The sequence below is a fragment of the Pristis pectinata genome, chromosome 7, assembly GCF_009764475.1.
Source record: "Pristis pectinata isolate sPriPec2 chromosome 7, sPriPec2.1.pri, whole genome shotgun sequence".
NCBI classification, from domain to species: Eukaryota; Metazoa; Chordata; class Chondrichthyes; order Rhinopristiformes; family Pristidae; genus Pristis; species Pristis pectinata.
The window spans coordinates 17661485-17682353 of record NC_067411.1 but is presented as its reverse complement, the minus strand read 5'-3'; the positions used below and the strand labels follow the sequence as shown (position 1 = coordinate 17682353).

Here is a 20869-nt window from a genome sequence, read left to right as displayed (position 1 = left end):
CACACTCTGTCAAAAATACAATCTTGCTGATGATTGTAACCTCAACTCCACATCCCTGTCTACACTGTGATAACATTTCCCTCTTGCTTTTCAAGTACCTATCTACCTTTCTCTTAGAAATACACAAAGACTCTGTTTCTGCTGCCCATTAAGGAAGAGCTTGAAGGACTTGTGATCCTCTTACAGAAAGAAATTCACCTCATTTCTGCCACAAATGGGTGACCCCTTAATTTTAATCAGTGATCTCTAGTAAAAATATACTAATACCAATACCATAAGAGGAAATATCAGTTTCAATGGGGATCACTCACCAGTCAAGATCCCTCAAGATCTTATGTGTTTCAGTCGAGTTGTCCCTCACTCCTAAGTTCCAGCAGTTAAAATCCTAGCCTGTTGAACCTGTCAAATAAGGCAATCTACCCATTCCAGGTATCAGTCTAGTAAACTTTCTCTGAACTGTTTCCAATGCTGCCAGATCCATACAGTTCAGAGTATTCTAAAAAGTGTAGTATCACCAATCCCCTTTGTAACTAAAGCATAACCTCTCTATTTTTGTATTCACTTTCTTTTCCAATAAACTACAATATTCTGTGTGCTTTCTAAGTACTTGCAGATTCATCTGCCTCTCAGGGCTCTGCAATCTATTGCTATTTAGATTAAATATATATACTATTTTTAGTTTTCTGGCCAAGATAGACAATTCCACATTTTCCTACATTATACTCCACTTGCCATATTTTTGCTACTCGTGTAACCGACCTACATCCCTCTTGATCTGTAAATGGGATCATAAAACTTTCTGTTCTTCCATTGTTTCCAGTTTCTCACTGACTCTGATCAAAGTCTTCTAATATAATGAAAATGCTGAGTTCTAAATCAGGAAAGTGAAAGGCCTCAAATTGCCCAAATTCAGTACACACAAGATTCCTACCTGTTTTCTGTCTGAAACTTGTGAATAAAAGTTATCTTCATTCTGCTGTTACCAGCATCAGGAAAGTCAATAGAACCTGCAATGCAAAGGAAAGGACATTAACTGTTTGATCACTTCTCATCTCAAATACAATGCCCTCTATTCAAGTCACAGAACTCCACAAAACTGTAGGACCTATGAGAAAGATATCTTTAAAAGTGATATCTTCAGCTGAACATATTCCACCTCTGCAGGACAGTAGTATTTGGATTGCAATGCTTTTTAACATGATATAATAACACTTAGTTGGAAACTTCATGCCATTTTCAGGCACAAGTCACTGTCCACTTGTGTGACTGCACCTCTAACAACACTCAAACAGCTCGACAATACTCAGATTAGCACCTGATCCACCATCCTAAAAATTCACTTCCTCTCCCGCCAACACACTGTAGATGTAGTGAGTACCATACGCAAAATGTACTGCAGTTACCCTGGCTATTCCAACAGTACCTTCTAAACATAGAACATGGAACAATACAGCACAGGAACAGGCCCTTTGGCCCATGGTGTTGTGTCGAACTAATTAGGATAATGATGCCTAATTACATTAATCCCTTCTGCCTGCACATGGGTCCATATCCCTCCATCCTCTGCATATTCATGTATCTATCTAATGATCTAAGAGCCTCTATCATATCTGTTTCCACTACCACTCCTGGCAGTGCATTCCAGGCACCCATCAGTCTCTGTAAAAAAAAATGGCCCCGCACATCTCCTTTGAACTTTCCCCCTCTCACCTTAAATGCATGCCCTCTAGTATTAGACATTTTGACCCTGAGAAAAAGGTACCGGCTGTCTACCTTATCTATGCTTCTCATAATTTTATAAACTTCCATCAGGTCTCCTCTCAGCCTCTGCCGCTCCAGAGAAAACAACCCTAGTTGGTCGATCCTAACCTTATAGCACATGCCCTCTAATCCAGGCAGCATCCTAGTAAACCTCTTCTGCACCCTCTCCAAAGCCTCCACATCCGTCCTATAATGGGGCGACCAGAAGTGAATGCATTACTCCAAATGGGGCCAAACCAGAGTTTTATAAAGCTGCAACATAACTTCCTGACTATTGAACTTAGTGCCTCAACTAATAAAGGCAAGCATGCCATATGCCCTCTGTACCACCCTATTAACTTGTGGGGCCACTTTCAAACCTGCAATCTTTACCAAGAAGAAGGACAAAGTCAACAGATGCATGGGAACACCATCACCTACACGTTTCCCTCCCTCCTGACTTGGAAATATATCTTTGTTCCTTTATCATCACTGGGTCTGGATCCTGGAATTCCCTACTCAACATTACTGTGGGAGACCATCACCAGAAGTGGTTCAGGAAACCGACTCGCCACCTCATTTCCAAAGATAATTAGGGAAGGGGAACAAATGCCGACCCTGCCGGCAATGCCCAGATCCTACAAAATGAAAAAAAAAATGATTGGTACCAAGTAACTGAACACTTCTAGTATGTGGTTGCAAGGAAGATAGCAGCATGCATGAGTTACATCACAGAACTTGTCTTACAAGCACCCTTGCTAGATTCCTTCAGGATGGAAGGCTGACCTGCTATGAAACTAGCACATTGCTAACAAAACTGGGATGAAAGGTTAGCAACCTTTTCTACTTGACCTGCTGATTATTTCCATCGTTTTTTTTGTGTGTTGCAAAGGGGACTGCAAGCTCTGGTCTTTCATTCTTGCTGCTTGAAGAGAAACAGCACAACTGAAAAATATTGTTCATGCGGCTGGGCAGAGAGCGGTCAAGAGACAGCCACTTTACCAACAGATGCACCGTTCCTCTTTAAACTAAAAGCACACACTATGATCCTCATGGACCCTGCTGTGAAAAATTGGGCTTTGAATTTTCCACTGATCAATCCATGGGATGTTCTTTTACATGACAGACATGCTCTAGCTGGGCACGTCACAACTGAAGAGGGAAAATGAAATCACTCCACTGTCTGCAGGTGGTCGGCTGTGCTGGTTTAACAATCTCTTGCAGTGCAAATCCAAATACATCACCATACCCTAAGGATTCATTCCTATTCCAAGGATTGGCCATTATATTGAGAAATGAAATGTACCGTCTCTGAGCATGAGAAACTGGAGCAATTCCCCAATCTCCCAAAGCTCACTGAAAAGACACAGATGCCTTGCCTCCCCTTATATTGCACTGATTTCGGCCAGACATCATAGCTGCAGCATCCATTTGGTATTCTGATCTCAGAGTACAGCCAAAAATTAACTTTCTGATACATGAACCTAAACAATTGTAGGCACGATAATCTGTGTTGTTCCAGGCTCAGGAATTCTTACTGCTATTCCAGTAGGCAAGGTTAAGAACAAGCACCCTGCCTTTCATTCATAATCAACCCACGTCTTTTTATTTCTGATCATTGTGGCATAAAACCATGGAGCTCAAGATTCAGGTGCCAGGTAAAACACCAACTCCACCTAACTCGCAATGAGCTCATGTACCAGCTTGGCTCAGTGGTAGCATTCTCACTCCTGAAACAGATGAACATGGGTTCAAGCTGCCATGCGCCAGCACTTCGAGCATATAACTTAGGCTAACAATTCGCTGTGAGTGCCGTGGATATGCAGAGCAGGGCTGCATTTGACTCTATCTTCGGAAAATTAAACTGGGAGGTAGTGGAAGTGTTGGTGCGGGAAACACTTTGGGAATAGTGACCATAATTCTGTAAGTTTCCACGTAGTTATGGAAAGAGATAAGGCTGGTCTTCAAGTTAAGGTCTTGAGTTGGGGGAAGGCTGATTTCAAAGGTATAAGAAAGGACCTGGTGGGAGTAGATTGGGAGCAGATGCTTGTGGGTAAAATGACAGCTGATAAATGGGAGTCTTTTAAAAAGAGTTAGTAAAGAGTTCGGGGTCAGCATGTTCCAATAAGGGTAAAAGGCAAAGATGGCAAGATTAGGGAACCTTGGATGACAAACGATATTGAAGGTTTGATCAGGAAAAAAGGAAACATATGGCAGGTTTAGGAAACTGGGATCAAAGGACTCTCTTGAGTAATAGAGTGTTTTGATGAGAACTTAAGAAATTAGGAGGGCAAAAAGAAGCCATGAAATATCCTTGGCAGGTAAGATTAAGGAGAATCCCAAGACATAATATATCGAGGAACAAGGTGGTCAAAGAAAGAGTGAGTCTCCTTAGGGACTAAAGGGATAATCCATGTGTGAGGTCTGGCAATGTGGGTGAGGTCCTAAATGAATACTTCTCACTTGTATTCACCAAGGAGAAGGACAAGGAAGATAGTGAATTCAGCGAGGAGTACAAGGATAATCTGGAATAGTTCAGTGTTGAGGAGCAGTTGTTAGATGTCATGGGAAACACAACGGTTGAGAAATCCCAAGGGCTGGATGAGATCTATCCCAGGTTGCTATAGGAAGGAAGGGAGGAGATAGCTGTGAGCCAGACAGAGATATTTGCATCTTCGTTTGCCACAGGTGAGGTGCCAGAGACTGGAGGATAACTGATGTTGTTCCTTTATTCAAGAGAGGCAGAAGGGATGAGCCATGTAACTACAGGTCGGTGAGCCTGAATTCAGTGGCAAGGATATTATTCAAAGAAATCCTAAGGGCTAGGATTTATGTACATTCAGAAAGGCAGCAGCTGATGAGGGATAGTCAGCATGGCTTTTTGTGGGGAAAATCCTGCCTCACTAATTTGATTGAGGGCTTTGAGGAGGTAACTAAGAAAACTGATGAAAGCAAGGTGGTAGTTATTGTCTATATGGACTTTAGTAAGGAAATTTAATAAACTCCTGCATGGTAGACTGGTCCAGAAGGTTAAGGCACATGAGGTGCAAGGTGAGTTGGATAATTGGATCCAAAATTAGCTTAGTGATAGGAGGCAGTAGGTAGTGGTGAAAGGATGCTTTACAGGTTAGAAGGCAGTGACCAGTGGTGTACTGAAGGGATTGGTGCAAGGACCTTTGTTGTTTGTGATATATGTGACTGATTTGGATGTGAATGTATGAGGTATGATTTGTAAGTTTTGCAGATGACACAAAAGTTAATGATGTTGTGGATATTGAGGAGGGTATCTAAGGTTATAGCAGGATGTAGATCAGATGCAAAGTTGGGCAGAACGTTTGCAGATGGAATTAAATCCCAACAGGTGCAAAGCGATGCATTTCGTGAAGTCAAATAGGGTTAGGATGCATACAGAGAGACCCTGGGGTTCAAGTCCATGGTTCCCTGAAAGTGGCAACACAGGTAGACAGGGTGGTGAAGAAGGCATATGGCATGTTTGACTTCATAGGTAGGGCTATAGAATATAAGTGTTGGGACATAATGTTGCAACTTTACCAGACACTGGTTAGACTGCACTTGGAGTATTGTGTGCAGCACTGATCAATGTGGTTGTGCTGGAGAGGGTGCAGAGGAGATTGACCAGGATGTTGTCTGGACTTCAGTTATGGAGAGAGATTGGATAGGCTGGGTTTGTTTTCCCTGGAGCGAAGGAGGCTGAGAGATAACCCTCTACTTCCTCAGGAGGCTAAAGACGCTCACCGACTTTGACACTCACCAACTTCTATTGATGCACCATAGAAAGCATCCTATCTGGATGCATCATGGCTTGGTACAGCAACTGCTCTGCCCAGGACCGCAAGGAACTGCAGAGAGTTGTGGACACAGCCCAGGGCGTCACGGAAACCAGCCTCCCCTCCATGGACTCGGTCTTTACCTCTCACTGCCTTGCCGAAGCAGCCAGCATAATCAAAGACCCCACCAACCCAGGTCATTCTCTCTTCTCTCCTCTTCCATCAGGTAGAAGATACAGGGGACTGAGGGCACGTACCACCAGGCTTAAGGACAGCTTCTATCCCACTGTGATAAGACCATTGAATGGTTCCCTTATATGATGAGATGGACTCTGACCTCACGAACCACCTTGTGACCTTGCACCTTATTGTCTACCCACACTGCACTTTCTCTGTAGCTGTGACACTTTACTCTGTACTGTTATTGTTTTTACCTGTACTACCTCAATGCACTCTGTACTAACTCAATGTAACTGCACTGTGTAATGAATTGACTTGTACCATCGGTATGCAAGACAAGTTTTTCACTGTACCTCGGTGCAAGTGACAATAATAAACCAATACCAATACCTGATAGTGATACATAAAATTATAAAAGGCACAAATAAGGTAGATAGTCAGAATCTTTTTCCTGTGGTAGTGGTAACAAAAACCAGAGGGAAGAGGCTGAAAGTGAGAGGAATGAGCTTTGGAGGAGATGTGATGTGAAAGTTTTTACACAGAGCGGTTAACATCTGGAAGTCGCTGCCAAAGGGGGCAATGGAGTCAGATACGATCACTATGTCGAAGAGACATTTAAACAGGCACTTAAATAGACAAGGCACAGAAGGATATGGACCCAGTGCAGGCTAATGGGATGAGTGTAGATGGGCACAAGGGCTGGCATGGAAGCAGTGGGCCAAAGGGCCCATTTCTATGCTGGACAACTCTGTGACTCTTTGACTATTTAAATCACCGTCTTTTGCTTAAGCTGCCATTCATCCACCTCTTCAGGTGGATGGTAAAAATCTGAAGGCAATGTTTGAAGAAGAACAGAAGTCCTGGCCAACATTAAAACCTTCAACCAATATTTAAAACACAAATAAAACAGGATTTTGGAAATACTCAGCAGTTCAGGCACCAACAGTGGTGAGAGGAACTCAATTAATGTTTCAGACTGATGACTTTTTGTAAGAACTGGAAAAAATTTGAAATAAAACAGAGGAGTGGAGGAGAAGAAACAACATTTATTTCATGAATATATATGTAAATTGGCTACTGTATTTAGCTGCATAACAATAATGACTACATTTCCAAAAGTAATTCATTGGCAATAATGTGATAATGCAAATCTGTGAACAAATTTATCTAAATACAAGTTCCCCTTCACGAGTTTACGTCTGCTGCTATTTGCTTATGGTATCCAAAACTGGTCACTACACTTCGACAAAAGGATTGTATTTCTTGAATATTAAGTTATTCCACACTATTAGCAATATAGATGTATAGTCACTGATCTTACTTATCCAATGGGACTCGGTTAGAATAGAATGTAAGGATGGGTAATGGATGCTGCTGTGTGAAAGCACTATCTTTATCATCAGGATACTGCTGGCAGCACAGAGTGGGACAATTTGTTCTCTGGTTTAATATACATTCAAAATATCTCAGTGGGGCCAAGTAATGAATCAAAGTGAAATTTCAAGCCATTTATTTCAACATCTGCACTAAGTGGACATGCTGAACACAAAGTCAAAGACAATGAGGTCACTTTTCATTTTTCTCACTTCAGTACAATCAGAGCTGCTGCCTTTCAGAGGAAAAGTTAAACTAACACACCGTCTGCCCTCTTTGGTGGCTCTAGAAGATCCCAAGGCATTATTTCGGGAGTCTTCCCCAGTGCCAGCACCAATACCAAGGACAGTTTCTATCCCGCTGTTATAAGACTCTTGAATGAACCTCTTGAATGAACGATAAAGATGAAATCTTGATCTCTCAATCTACCTCATTGTGGCCCTTGCACCTTATTGTCCACCTGCACTGCACTTTGTCTGTGATATTCTGCATTCTGTTATTGTTTTCCCTTTTGTACTATCTCAATGTATTTATGTATGGAATGATCTGTCTGGATGGCATGCAAAACAAAGTTTTTCATTTTATTCTCGGTACATGTGACAATAATAAACCAATTACTTATCCCTCAAACAATGTCACTTCGAACAGATTGCCTCATCATCATTATATTGCTAGTTTTTGGAGTTTGCTGTGTGCACATTGGGTAATGCATTCCTTACATTACAGCAGTAACTTTGTTTCAAAACCACTGATTTTATAACTATTTTTTAAAAATCTTTTTATTTGATCTGCCATTATTTCATGCACTCTCTTATTTTGTTTCACTTCTTTTGCCACCTCGGTCATTGTTTTTGTGTGTGTTCCAATGAATGGTCCTCAGCCCCAAGACATACATTGTTTCATTCTGTGTAGCTGCTGCCTGTCCACTGAGCATTTTCCCACATTTTCTGTTTTTGTTTCTGCTATCTAGCATCTGCATGATTTTGCTTTAGCTTTCCTTGCTGCTTTGTCAGTTAGTATTGATCTCTTTCCACCAGCCAAACTGAGCAGCATAAGTCATCATATTCCTTGACACAAAAGCAATAAGCTGCCTTTGTAGTGCTTTTAACACATAGGAACACAAGAAAATGGGAGCAGGAGTAGGCCACCAGTCCCCTCAAGCCTGTCCCGCCATTCAATATCATCATGGCTGATCTATACTAGCATCAACTCGTCTTCTGTGCCATTTCCCCATAATTCCTCGATATTTATCTATCTCCACCTTAAATATATCCAATGATCTGGTCTCCACCACCCTCGGGGGCAGAGAATTTCAGAGATTCACCAGCCTCTGATAGAAGAAATTTCTAGGCACCTCAGTTTTAAATGACCAGCCCTTTATTTGGCAGCTATGTTCCCTTGTTTGTGACTCTCCTGCTCGTGAAAAATCTCAACACCTACCCTATCAAGGCTCCTTATATGTTTGAATGAAGTCACCCCTCATTCTTCTAAATTGCAAAGAATTTACGCCCCAACTGCCTAGCTTCTCTTAATAGGACAACCAGTTTATCTCTGATGAATCTCCTTTGAACTCTCTCCTGTACTGCGTATCCTTTTTAGAAAAGGTCAAAACTGTGCGGAGAACAGTATTCCAGATGTGGCCTCAACAACACTCTGTACGACTAACAAAACCTCTCTATTCTTAAACTCCAACCCTTTGCAATAAAGGCCAACATGCCTTCTTAACAACATGTTGGACCTGTGGACTAACTTTCAGTGATTCATGCATTAGAACACCAAGATCACTCTGAACTTCACTCATTTGCAGTCTCTCCCCATTTAGATAATAATCTGCCTTTTGATTTCTCTTACCCGAATGAGTGACCTCTTACTTCCCCACATTAAACTCCACTTGCCAGGTTTTTGCCCAGTCATCCAATCTATCTATATCTCATTGATCAACTCTCAATGTCGTCATCACAACATGTCCTTCCACCTATTTCTGTATCATCATCAAACTTAGGAAACTTTCATTTCATTCCCTCCCCCAAGTCATTAATGTAAACACAAACCAACTGAGGGCCAAGAACCAATCCCTGGGGGTACTCACCAGTTACATCCCTCAAGCCTAAAAATGAACCACTTATTCCAAATCTCTGTTCTCTCTGTGCAGCCCATTTTCAATCCATACTAACAGACATCAATACCTTGGACTCTTTTTTGCACAAGCCTCTTAGTTGGCAACTTGTCAAATGCCTTTCTAGAAATCTAAATACACTACATCTACGGGTTCCCCTCTATTGACTCTCCTTGGCAATCCCTCGAAGAATTCAAGCAAAATTGCAAAACGTGATTTCCCTTTGACCCACACATTTACTGCTCTCATACTATTTACCCTTTGCTAATTTACATGTGGTTCAGGTAATAATCTAGAGATTATCACATTTGTGGTTTGGTTTTTTTCAATTTTACCCTGAGCTCCTTACAACCTTTCAACAGAACCTCCTTCCAAGTCTTACCTACGTTGGTGATGCTTACATTTGCATGTGCAGAGTAAAACATTCCATAGGATGTTTCCAAACAACATTTGACATGGAGCCATGTAGATAAATTGCCAACTAACCAAAAGCTTGGTCAAAGAGGCAGATTTTAGACCTTCATTCTTAAAAGAGAGATGGGTGATCTTATTAAACCACATAAGATCCTAAAGGAGCATGACAGGGTAGACGTTAAGATGTTTCCAATCATGGAAGAGTCATGAACAAGAGGGCATAGTTACAAGGTAAGGGACGGTCATTTAAAGTGGAGGTGCACAGAAATATCCTTTTATTGAGAGGAGTGAATCTCTGGGATTCTCTGCCGCTGAGGCTTGTGGACGCTAGATCACTAGAGGTATTTAAGGATGAGGTAGATATTTTAGAATTGAGGGCCATGTGGAACCGGCAGACAAAAGGAATTGAGGCCTGATGAAGATTAGCCATTAAAAATAACCATGGCTGATCTTCACCAAGCCTCAAGTGGTCTTGTCTGCCGGTTCCACATAGCCCTCAATTCTAAAATATCTACCTCATCTTTAAACACCATGGGGCAGGCTTGAGGGTCCAGTGGCTCCTAATTTCTCAGTTCTTGCGTTGTGTTTCAAGGTGCAACTCAATGGAGGAAAAGTTCAGAGCTCCATGGAGAGGACTGCAGACCTCAGGAACTTGCCAGCTGAAGGCATGTCTGCTGGTGGTGCAGAGTAGAAAATTGGGATTGCATGAGAGGCAGGACTTGGAGGAGCACGAAGAACTCAGACACTGACAACTTTATCTGTTCTCTGTGAAGGAAAGGAAATAAAGCTCAAAGATGTAAGTGTGGGGTCCTGGCTCATGAATGTAAGTTTCTTGTGATCCCCAATTACAGAAACATGAAAAATAAATGTGTCTCAAGATTAAAAGCATGCTTTCATAATCAGCTTTATAAAGCCTGGAGGCACAGTGTACAACACAAGCATTAGGGCACAGCAAAAAGATTAAATTAGACCTTGTATTTTCAAATGCTACATCCCAAAAGCACTTCAGTAAAGTGTACTTGGTGCAGGTATAATTAACTCTTGACCATCTTGAATGACACATCAACCCTTTAATGTGGTCTGTACATCCTTTGGCAAGTGACTAGACTTGAAATAATGAAAGTTCTTACATGCAGGTTCCTTAAATGTATATCCTGCAGCAAGAGGTAGTGAAGACAAAACAGATACCACATCCTGAAGGTGTGGTATGTCTGAGTCCATGATTGTGATCCAACATTGTTATTTCTTGGTTTATGTTCACATGCGTCTTTCAATACTTTCCTTTATAATCCAACACAATGACAATTCTTTCTCTAATGTTAGACTGCGAACAATGCCAAATACCTGCTGTAATTTTTTTTAATGTTGAGAGCATGAAAGTAATTGGTGTTGTACTTAGCTGAATAACTTCCATTGTTAACAAGTGCCTGCAGGATTTTACAGGAGCCAAGTAACATACCACAGCAATAAGTTATGTCTGAATTAGCTTGCAATCCACAGAGGGAGAATAGTCAGGAAACATTTAACATTGATTTGCCACCAAGACCCTTGGGGACTTTTGGAGGTTTTAAAGGCATAAAAGGTAGCAATGGGATGTGTCAAAATGTCACAATAATCATTGTCATCAACCATTCTGTAGAGAAAACTACAAACATAATCAAATTTATTTCAATAAAAGCAGAGAAGATGTTGCAGACACTCAGCAGATCAGACAGATTCCGCGGAGAGGGAATGTTTCAGGTTGATGACATTTCATGAACTGAAAAGTGTGAGAGATACAAGTTTAAAGAGGGAGGTGAGGAAAGAGCAAAAGGGAAGGACTGTGGTAGAGTGAAAGACACGGAAGACTAAATGACTTAGGGTTTAATGGTTGAAGGCATAAGTGGGTCATAACAGGATAAGAAAGAAAAGAAATCAGTGAAGAAGTGGTGTAAATTGAAACAGCAGAATCATTATCTGAAATTCAACTGATATAAATTGCCAAAATGTTGTTGCAAACTTATGGATTAGTAGACTGATTCATCTATTTGTTCAGTGGAATTTGGCATCTTACCCTTGACAACTGTATGAAAATCAACCTTCATACAAAATATAACTGACGTAACTGAAGATAAAAATAGAAAATGTTGGAAATACTCAGCAGGCAGCATCGACAGAAAGAGAAAGAGTTAATGCTTCAGGTTCAAGACTGGGAATGAGAGAAAAGAAATTAGTTTTCAGGAGCAGAGGAGGAAGGGGAGGGATGCGTAGAACAAAGGGAATACCTCTGGTAGGGTGAGACCAAATGATTTAATGCGGCAGTTCAAAGTACATTACGCTTCCATGTCTGTGTTATGTGTTGCTTATTACAAGGCTGTCGGACATGTCCAGCTGGCGAGACTATACAAATAGAAAAGCTGAGACAAAATGATGACAAGCAAAAAAAATCAATTCCAATACTCAGTGAGCTCCTAAAGCTGGAGAATGTCATTGAGTCTGAAGGCTGCAAGGTGCCAAATCATTCCCTCCTACATCAAAAGTAAATTTGAAAGATAACTATGACATCAACTAAGCACATGATGTGATATTCTCCAACATGTTTTGCACTAAAATATAATTACTATGTTTATTTAGACAGACACTTAAATAGATAGGTCAGGCATAGAAGAATAAGGTCTTAATGTGGGCAATTGGGCAAAAAAGGTCGGCACGAACATGATGGGCTGAAGGGCCCATTTCGCTGCTGTACAAGTCTATGACTCCATGACTCACATAAGCAAAGGCTACAGAGGATTGCAGGTAGGTACCGCTATATTTCAATGTCTTAATGAAGTCTATAGTGCTCACCATAACTGGAGTAGCCATTGGTGAGTGCACAACCAGCTCTTCGGGGTGAAGAAAGGGTAGTGTGTGGACCTATGGAGCTCCAATATCTGCTTTTATTCCATCCCTTTAGGATGGCATTGGACTCTAAGCACCAATAGTTTTACTGTTACAAGATTCCTTTCCCTTTTTTAATCCGTTTGCCTAATCTAACATTTTTCTGATCTTTCCCACAGAGACTTTCACACTTGATCAACTATACTGGCATCGCATCAACATTGAACACTGACATTTCTCACACACCTCCAACTCTCCTTACTTCAGGTGGCTGTTAGCTGTACGAGAACTCATGCCTTCACTAGCATAGCACCTGATGCAACTTATGTGTTAACTGTGCATGTGCATATTGTGCATTGTTTTGGAAATAATTTAGCACTCATAGCAAACAAATCTTGCACCTAGGATGTCAACAAAGTTGTTACTTCTAATTATTCAGGTGGAGGCAAATATTGCAAATCCACTGTGGTCAATACATTGGTTTCTGGTCCAGGAGTTACTTTAGCATAAAATTCTCAACTTAGAACTCAAAATCCCTCCCTCACACCACCCAACTTCTCCAGCCCAATAACTTCCTGAGAACATGGAATGTGTTGCCAAAATCTCCTTTGGCCCGGCGTTAATTAGTTTGTCTGATGATATTTCTTGGGGCCAGCCACTATGTTCATATTTCTACACACAGTAAAATTCCAATAATCAGCTCTCTGACTATTTAGAAAGCCTGATAGTTCAACATCTGGCTCACTATGTGATTTTTGCTATTCGCCATCTACTCACCTAAGCCCCAGTTCCTGTTCTCCCCATCCACTCATCACGCTCCTTTTAAGCTCACCCAATGCTGTTGGCTGCGCTCCCCTGAAAACCCTCCAGGTTCTGTTTCTCTTGCTCCCTTGAAACTAAACAGAGCCCTCATTTCCCAAGTTCCCTTTAAACCCCCATGGTTCTGTTGGTTGCTTGAAACCTATCTGGTTGTTTCCACTGCCCTCTTGAAACTTAGCAGTGCCTTGTTTCTCGTGCTCCCTTTAAACTTAGAATAATATCCGATAGTCCGGAAAATCTACTAATCTGGCACAACCAAAGTCCTGAGCATATGGATTAACGGAGTTTTACTAGAATTGTATTTGTTGTTGTTGTACAGTGACAACTACCTATCTTTAGGTTTCATATCAGGACCAAAGAGAGCAGTGCCATAAAAATATAAGATTTATGTTAAGAAAAGGATATGAAGTTTGATTCACATCTCTGCAATTATCTTTCATTCCCCTGAATCAATGCTATTGCTATGGTAACAGGAAAAGCTGCTTCACTCTTTATGGACTACTAGACACTTTGATTCCACCCTTGTAGGATGACACTGAAGCTCTAGTGCCAATATTTTTTACTTTTACCAAACTCCTTTCCCTTTAGTATTGCACTTACCTGTGATCTGACATGTCTCTGTTCTGTCCCACTGAAGATTCAGAGCCACGAAAAGGTACAACAGAGGGATAAAGATCATTCTTGACCAGCAAGCCAGAGACAGGTGACTCCACAGTCCCACATTGTGAATCTTAATTCAATGAAATTGTTGGCTTGCACAAGAAACTGTTCAAGGAGTTCAGCTATGAGATTAGACTGCTGTCGTTCCTTGTGGAGCTAAGCAGATTGAGCGGAGGTGTGATACAGGTTGTGGAGCAAAGAAGATTGAGCGGAGGTGTGATAGAGGTGTACAAGACCGTGATGGGTTCCGACAAGGCAACCAGGGGGAAGCTGCTCCACTCAGTGAGTGGTTCAAGGACAGAAGACACAGACTTAAAACGGAGGATAAAGCGCATGAGGGGAAAAAAATTTAGGCAGGGATTATTTTAAGAAAAACTCACTGCTAATAAAGGTGGGAGAAGCAGAGTAAATCATTGCTTTCAAAGGGGAATTGGACGGGCACGAGGGAAAAATAAGGGTTACAGGGAATAAGTTGGGGAACAGGACTGAATAAACTGCTCTGCAATGGTTTCGATGGGCTGAATGACCTCCTTCTATGTCAAAATGATTCAATACTTCTGTGAAACATTAATTTTTTTAAATTTAAAATCATTATATCCCTGACATTCCTCAGGAAAGGAAAGCTGTCCCACCACCTCTATCCACGCCAACAAATCACTCCAGCTCCACACACCACGTGTTTGACACTTAATTACCTCAGGGAAACTCAGAATGGGTAATGACAGCATCACCTACAACTTAAGAATAAACGTTAAAAAGCTTGTGTGCATTTTGGCAGGCAAACAGGGAATTAACAAGCTGAGAATTGAGTTGCTCCTGTGTGAATTTTCCAAGTTCAGGGAATGATACTTGATCCCCCCATCCCCATACCATTCCTTGACCAAAGGATCGAAGTAAGTGACCTACTCTGCATATTATACTGTAAGCCTTATGCTTTCCCATTCAGAGGTGTTTTCAATAAAAAACCCAACCAACAGAAATAAATTTATTTATTGCAATACCATTGTCATTTAAGGATGTATTTTTTCAAACATTTTTCCATCCATAAAATATAATCAAAGCTCATAAGAACATAATAAGGGGTCCTGCAGATTTCCTAGACCTTGGGAACACTCCTCATGAATCCCAAATAATTGTCAACTGTGGAACCATTTAATTTGGGCCACTGCTTTCTTATATTAAGGCACTTAATGATTTGAACATATGGCTGAACTATACACACACACACACACACACACACACACACACACACACACACACACACACACACACACACACACACACACACACACACACACACACACACACACACACACACACACACACACACACACACACACACCAAGCACTCCATTTATCAGTTGATGTGGCAAATATTTTTCAATTACTGGTCCCACACCTTCAGTTTGCAATTGTCCCAGTGACAAGCTTGAATTCAAGAGACTACCAGGACTTATTAACATACCGCCCGTAAGTGACCTTTTATGTGCAGCATTCTTGGCTTTCATGAAGTAGTCATGTGAAGCATAGTCACTAATAGAATTGTGGACTGAATATTATGTTTAATGATCTCATTTTATAAAAGGAGAAATTGTTACTTCTAAAGACCTTCACAAAAAGTACAACAGGCACAAGAAATTCATTAGCAAATACATTTACAAATGTAAAATCATTAAAGTGCAGAAGGAACGATTTGGCCTGTCAAGTCTGTGCTGCATCTTTGTAGAGAAATCCCATCAGTACCAGTCACCTGCTCTTACCCACAGCACAGTCTATCATCTTCCTCTTGAGAAACATGCTCTTCCACCCTTCCAGATTAGGACTACTTTCTGCATTAAAAAAAATGCTTCTCCTCCTTAATATTGTTCTTGAGCAATAAAGCCTTTTAGACAATGGAGAAGTCAATAGATTTTTAGGTATTAAGGAAAATGAGGTTAGTGGTGCTGAGATAAAAGATGAACCATGCTCATTGAAGGGCAAGACAAGCATGAGGGGTTAAAAGGCCTTCTCCTACTTCTATTTCCTATGTTACTATATTCTTAATATGAATGTAGTGCAGGATGAAGCACAATGTTGTCAAGGTGGGCAAATTCAGCTTCAAGTAGTATATCCTAACAACTGCATTGTTAACGTCAACTACTTGCTCACCACACATATTTCTCACCTTGCTCATACTTGCTCACTACAACAATTTCTTACAATTAGTACACAGCTTACAATTCATTTAAATTATCTCATCCTCACCGTGTTGCAGGTCTTAGTGCTGCAATTCAAGGCTAACATGCCCTGACGGTGATTTTTAAATCTTTATTCATGTTTTGAGATGTCAGCATTGATGGCAAGCCAATATGTATTGCCCACAAGAAGATGGTGGGGAGCCACTTGTGTGAACCGCTGTACTTCCTCTGGTTAAAATACTCACGCAGTGCTGTAGGAGAGGGTGTTTGAGGGTTTAGACCCAGTGGCAATGAAGGACTGATGATATATTTCCAGGTCTAGGGCATATGTGCCTTGGGGGGGAATAGGCAGTTGGTGGTGTTCCCATGCACCTGCTGCTCAGATCATTCTTGGTACAGGGTCCAGGTTTTGGAGAAGCTATTGGAATAGCCAGTGGAAATAACAGCAATGCATTTTGTGCATGGCAAATATTGGATCCATGGTACACCATTGACGGAGGGCATGAATGTTCAGGGTGGTAGATAGGGTGCCAATAAAGTGGGCTGCTTTGCTTTGGATGGTGTCAAGCTTCTTGAGAGTTGTTGAGCAGTACTCATCCAGATGAGTGGAGAATATTCTATCACACTCCTGACTTGCTCCTTGTAGATGGTGGAAAAGCCTCTGGCTGTCAGGTGGTGAGACACTACAGGAAACCCATCCTTTGACTGCTCTTGACAGTATTTTTGTAGTTGGTCCAAGTGAGTTTCTAGTTCATGTAACAGCAGACACATCAGTTGACAGATTTCAATCACAACTACTTCTGCAAAGATATCTCATGTATTGGCCCTCTCTGAAGTTCAAATAAAAGAAGTGCTTCTTAAAGACTAGAGGTAAACACCCAAATAAGATCCCTTCTCTCAGTCCTGCTTCCCCATCTCCTAGGAGCTCAAAGGAGTGCTAACAATGTGACTGAAAACTATAGGTTTAGCTGGAGTATCAGCTCCGCTTCAGCAAATATGTTGTGCCTTAGAGTCAGACATTTGTGCACTCAAGATGGAATATCTTTTCAAGTAGAAGTAAGAAGCTTACCTAAGGTTTAGAAAGCATGGATCAGACAGAGCTCTGGAGAGTTACAAGGTAGCCAGGAGGGAGCTTAAGAATGGATTTAGGAGAGCTAGAAGGGGGCATGAGAAGGCTTCGGCGAGTAGGATCAAGGGAAACCCCAAGATGTTCCACATGTATGTGAAGAATAGGAGGATGACTAGACTGACAGTAGGACTGATCAGGGATAAAAGGGGAAACATGTGCCTGGAGTCAGAAGAGGTAGGGGAGGTCCTTAATGGATACTGTGCTACAGTATTCACCAGTGAGAGAGACCTTGACGTTTGTGAGGATAGCGTACAACAGGCTGATACGCTGGGGCATATCAATGTGAGGAAAGAGGATGTGCTGGAACTTTCGAAAAACATTAGGATAGATAAGTCACAGGGCCAGACAGGATATATTCAAGGTTATTACGGGAAGTGAGGGAAGAGATTGCTGCACCCTTGGTGATGATCTTTGTGTCCGCACTGGCCACAGGAGTAGTGCCAGATGATTGGAGGGTAGCAAACGTTGTTCCTTAGTTCAAGAAAGGGAGTAGGGATAACCCTGGGAATTACAGGCCAGTGAGCCTTACTTCAGTGGTGGGCAAATTCCTGGAGAAGATTCTTAGGGACAGGATTTATGGGCATTTGGAGAAGCATAGGCAGATTAGGGACAGTCAGCATGGCTTTGTGAGGGACAGGTTGTGCCTCATGAGCCTGATTGAATTCTTTGATGATGTGACAAAGCATATTGATGAAGGTAGAGCAGTGGATGTGGTGTATATGGATTTTAGTAAAGCGTTTGAAAAGGTTCCTCATGGAAGACTCATTCAGAAAGTCAGGAGGCATGGGATCCAGGGAAACTTGGCTGTTTGGATTCAGAATTGGTTCACCCACAGAAGACAGAGGGTGGTGGTAGATCAAGAGTATTCTGCCCAGAGGTTGGTGACCAGTGGTGTTCTGCAGGGATCTGTTCTGGGACCGTTTGTGATTTTTATAAATAACTTGGATGAGATTGTGGAAGGGTGGGTTAGTAAGTTTGCAGATGACACAAAGGTTGGTGGTGTTGTGGATAGTGTAGAAGGTTGCTGTCAGTCACAACAGGACATTGATAGGATGCAGAACTGGGCTGAGAAGTGGCAGATGGAGTTCAACCCGGAAAAGTGTGAAGTGATACACTTCGGAAGATCGAATTTGGAGGCAGAATACAAGGTTAATGGCAGGACTCTTAGCAGTGTAGAGGAACAGAGGGATCTTGGGGTCCACGTCCATAGATCCCACAAGGTTGCTGCACAGGTTAATAGGGTTGTTATGAAGGCGTATGGTGTACCTTCATTAGTCGGGGTCCTGAGTTCAAGAGCTGCGAGATAATGTTGCAACTCCATAGAACTCTGGTTAGACCACACTTGGAGTATTGTGTTCAGTTCTGGTCGCCTCATTATAGGAAGGATGTGGAAGCTTTAGATAGGGTGCAAAGGAGATTTACCAGGATGCTGCCTGAATTGGAGAGCATGTCTTATGAGGATAGGTTGAGCAAGCTAGGGCTTTACTCTTTGGAGAGGAGGAGGATGAGAGGTAACTTGATAGAGGTGTACAAGATGATAAGAGGCATAGATCGAGCGGACAGAGACTTTTCTCAGAGTGAAAATGGCTAACACAAGGGGACATAATTTTCAGGTGATTGGAGGAATGTATAGGGGGGATGTCAGAGTTAAGATTTTTACACAGAGAGTGGTGGGTGCGTGGAACACACTGCCGGCAGAGGTGGTGGAGGCAGATACATTAGGGACATTTAGATAGCCACATGAATATCAGAAAAGTGGAGGCCTATGTGGGAGGGAAGGGTGACATAAATCTTAGAGCAGGATAAAATGTCAGCACAACATCATGGGCCGAAGGGCCTGTACTGTGCTGTAATGTATTATGTTCTAAATACCACTCCAGAAATTATAAAACAATATTTCAGCAAAAGCTTTGACCTGAAGATTCATCAATAACCTGCAGGTTATTCAAATTTTAAACAAGTTTTAGAAAGCTCCAAAAATATTAATGAATGGAAATAATCCAGCAATCTTTCTTTTGTTCCTTAGGCAGCGCAGGTCCTGGGGGATATGGTGGAGGGGATAGTAGGGCTGATGTGCCTGGCTGTGTCTGGATAAGACAGAGCAATAGTTGGAATGTAAAGATCAAAACTGGTAGTGCTGGTACAAAGCAGATTCTGCACACTAAATGGAGCGATAATCTGCCTGCCCTAGTTGGATGTCTGTGTGGATGCAAAACCTCCTAGATGCCTTTCCCGTTCACTTCTTATAAGTAACACCTCCACCTTCATTTGAGGTTGTTACATAGTTATTAACTTAGGTCACATATGTTTGAAGATATATATTTTCCCTAAAACCCATTGGTTAGGTATATTTAAGACTGAGGTGCATAGAGGTTGGGATACGAAGAGATGTGGGGACCAGGTGAGAATGTGAATAAGGCCACGAGTTGGCTAGGATCCTATTGAGCGGTGCTACAGGCTCCCAGGATATCAGAATATCCCCTTTCATGGTGCTGATCGTCAAAACCATTGTGATGCTGAATTTTCAAAGACGAATTGACAGCAGGACAACCTTCTTAAAAGAGAATAGTTCCATAAGAAATTCTATTAAATTCCACAGTGTGTATGTTACATCACCAAGTGTAATGTTACTGAATTTCCACAGATCTGTTAAAGTATGAAGTGGATTAGAGGATTTTGACATTTTTCTCCTTCCAGTCCTGAATCAAAGTTGGCACACCTCTCTGTCCCACTTCATTCCCCTCTTCCCAGTGAATGGAGGCATGATCTCCAAGCTGCTCTCTTCAGCTCATGCTGGTGTTATTCCATTGTTCCTGCACTGAGTCAGCAATGCTTCCTTGCACACCAGCGCATGCTGGAGTGTTTTCCACTACTCTCTGACACTCTTCTCCCTCATTTCAAGCTGGTAATCTTTTTCCCACCCCCTCCCTCAGACCTCCATTCTGCCAAGGTCATGCTGGCACCGTCCTCCCCTCTTCCACTAATGCACCCAACTCCTGCACTGTGCAGACACAAGAGACTGCGGATGCTGGAATCTGGAGCAGCAGGTCAGCTGCCTCGACTCAGCAGGTCAGTGCCATGGTTGACTCGGCTGCCTGACCTGCTGAGTTCCTCCAGCGCTTTCTGTGTTGCCTCTACACTGTGCAACTGAAGTGAACCCTTGGGTTCCTCAGCCCTGTCAAACAATTGGGAGGATTCTCAACCGCAGAATACAGGAGCATTCGATACCCTCGAGCTACTGTAAGTGAGGGAGGAACTGGAACTGGGAGCAGGACTTGAGGGAAGGGGAGGAGATCTTTGTCATGGAACTTGTGCAAATTGATTCTGCCCTCAAAACACAGATCAGTAACATCTAGCTCGAAGGCACTGAAGGACTGCATCCTCAGAATCTCAATGCAGCAAAAACCTACAATTCCTGTTGCTGGTATGTTTTCTGTCAAACGAATGCTGAAGCTGTTTCAAAAGGGAACAAAACTAGATGCATTCAGTATTTTGGAGAGTAAGGGAATTTAAGATTTTAGTTGAGACGTTGCATGATTCCCTGGGAATTGGCTGGGTATTTCTGCTAGTCTGACTCATTACACAGTGCTGCTATAAGGAAAGTTGGGATGTA

General features: G+C 42.0%; 1 protein-coding gene across 1 annotated transcript in view; it reads right to left on the bottom strand.

Moving 5' to 3' along the window:
- Positions 1 to 20869, bottom strand: part of tenm3 (teneurin transmembrane protein 3) — a 712909-nt gene that overhangs the window by 548298 nt on the left and 143742 nt on the right. Inside the window, exon 3 of the mRNA XM_052020035.1 lies at positions 932 to 1007. The gene's annotated coding sequence lies outside the window, so the exon portion shown is untranslated. The remainder of the gene's footprint in view (positions 1 to 931; positions 1008 to 20869) is intronic.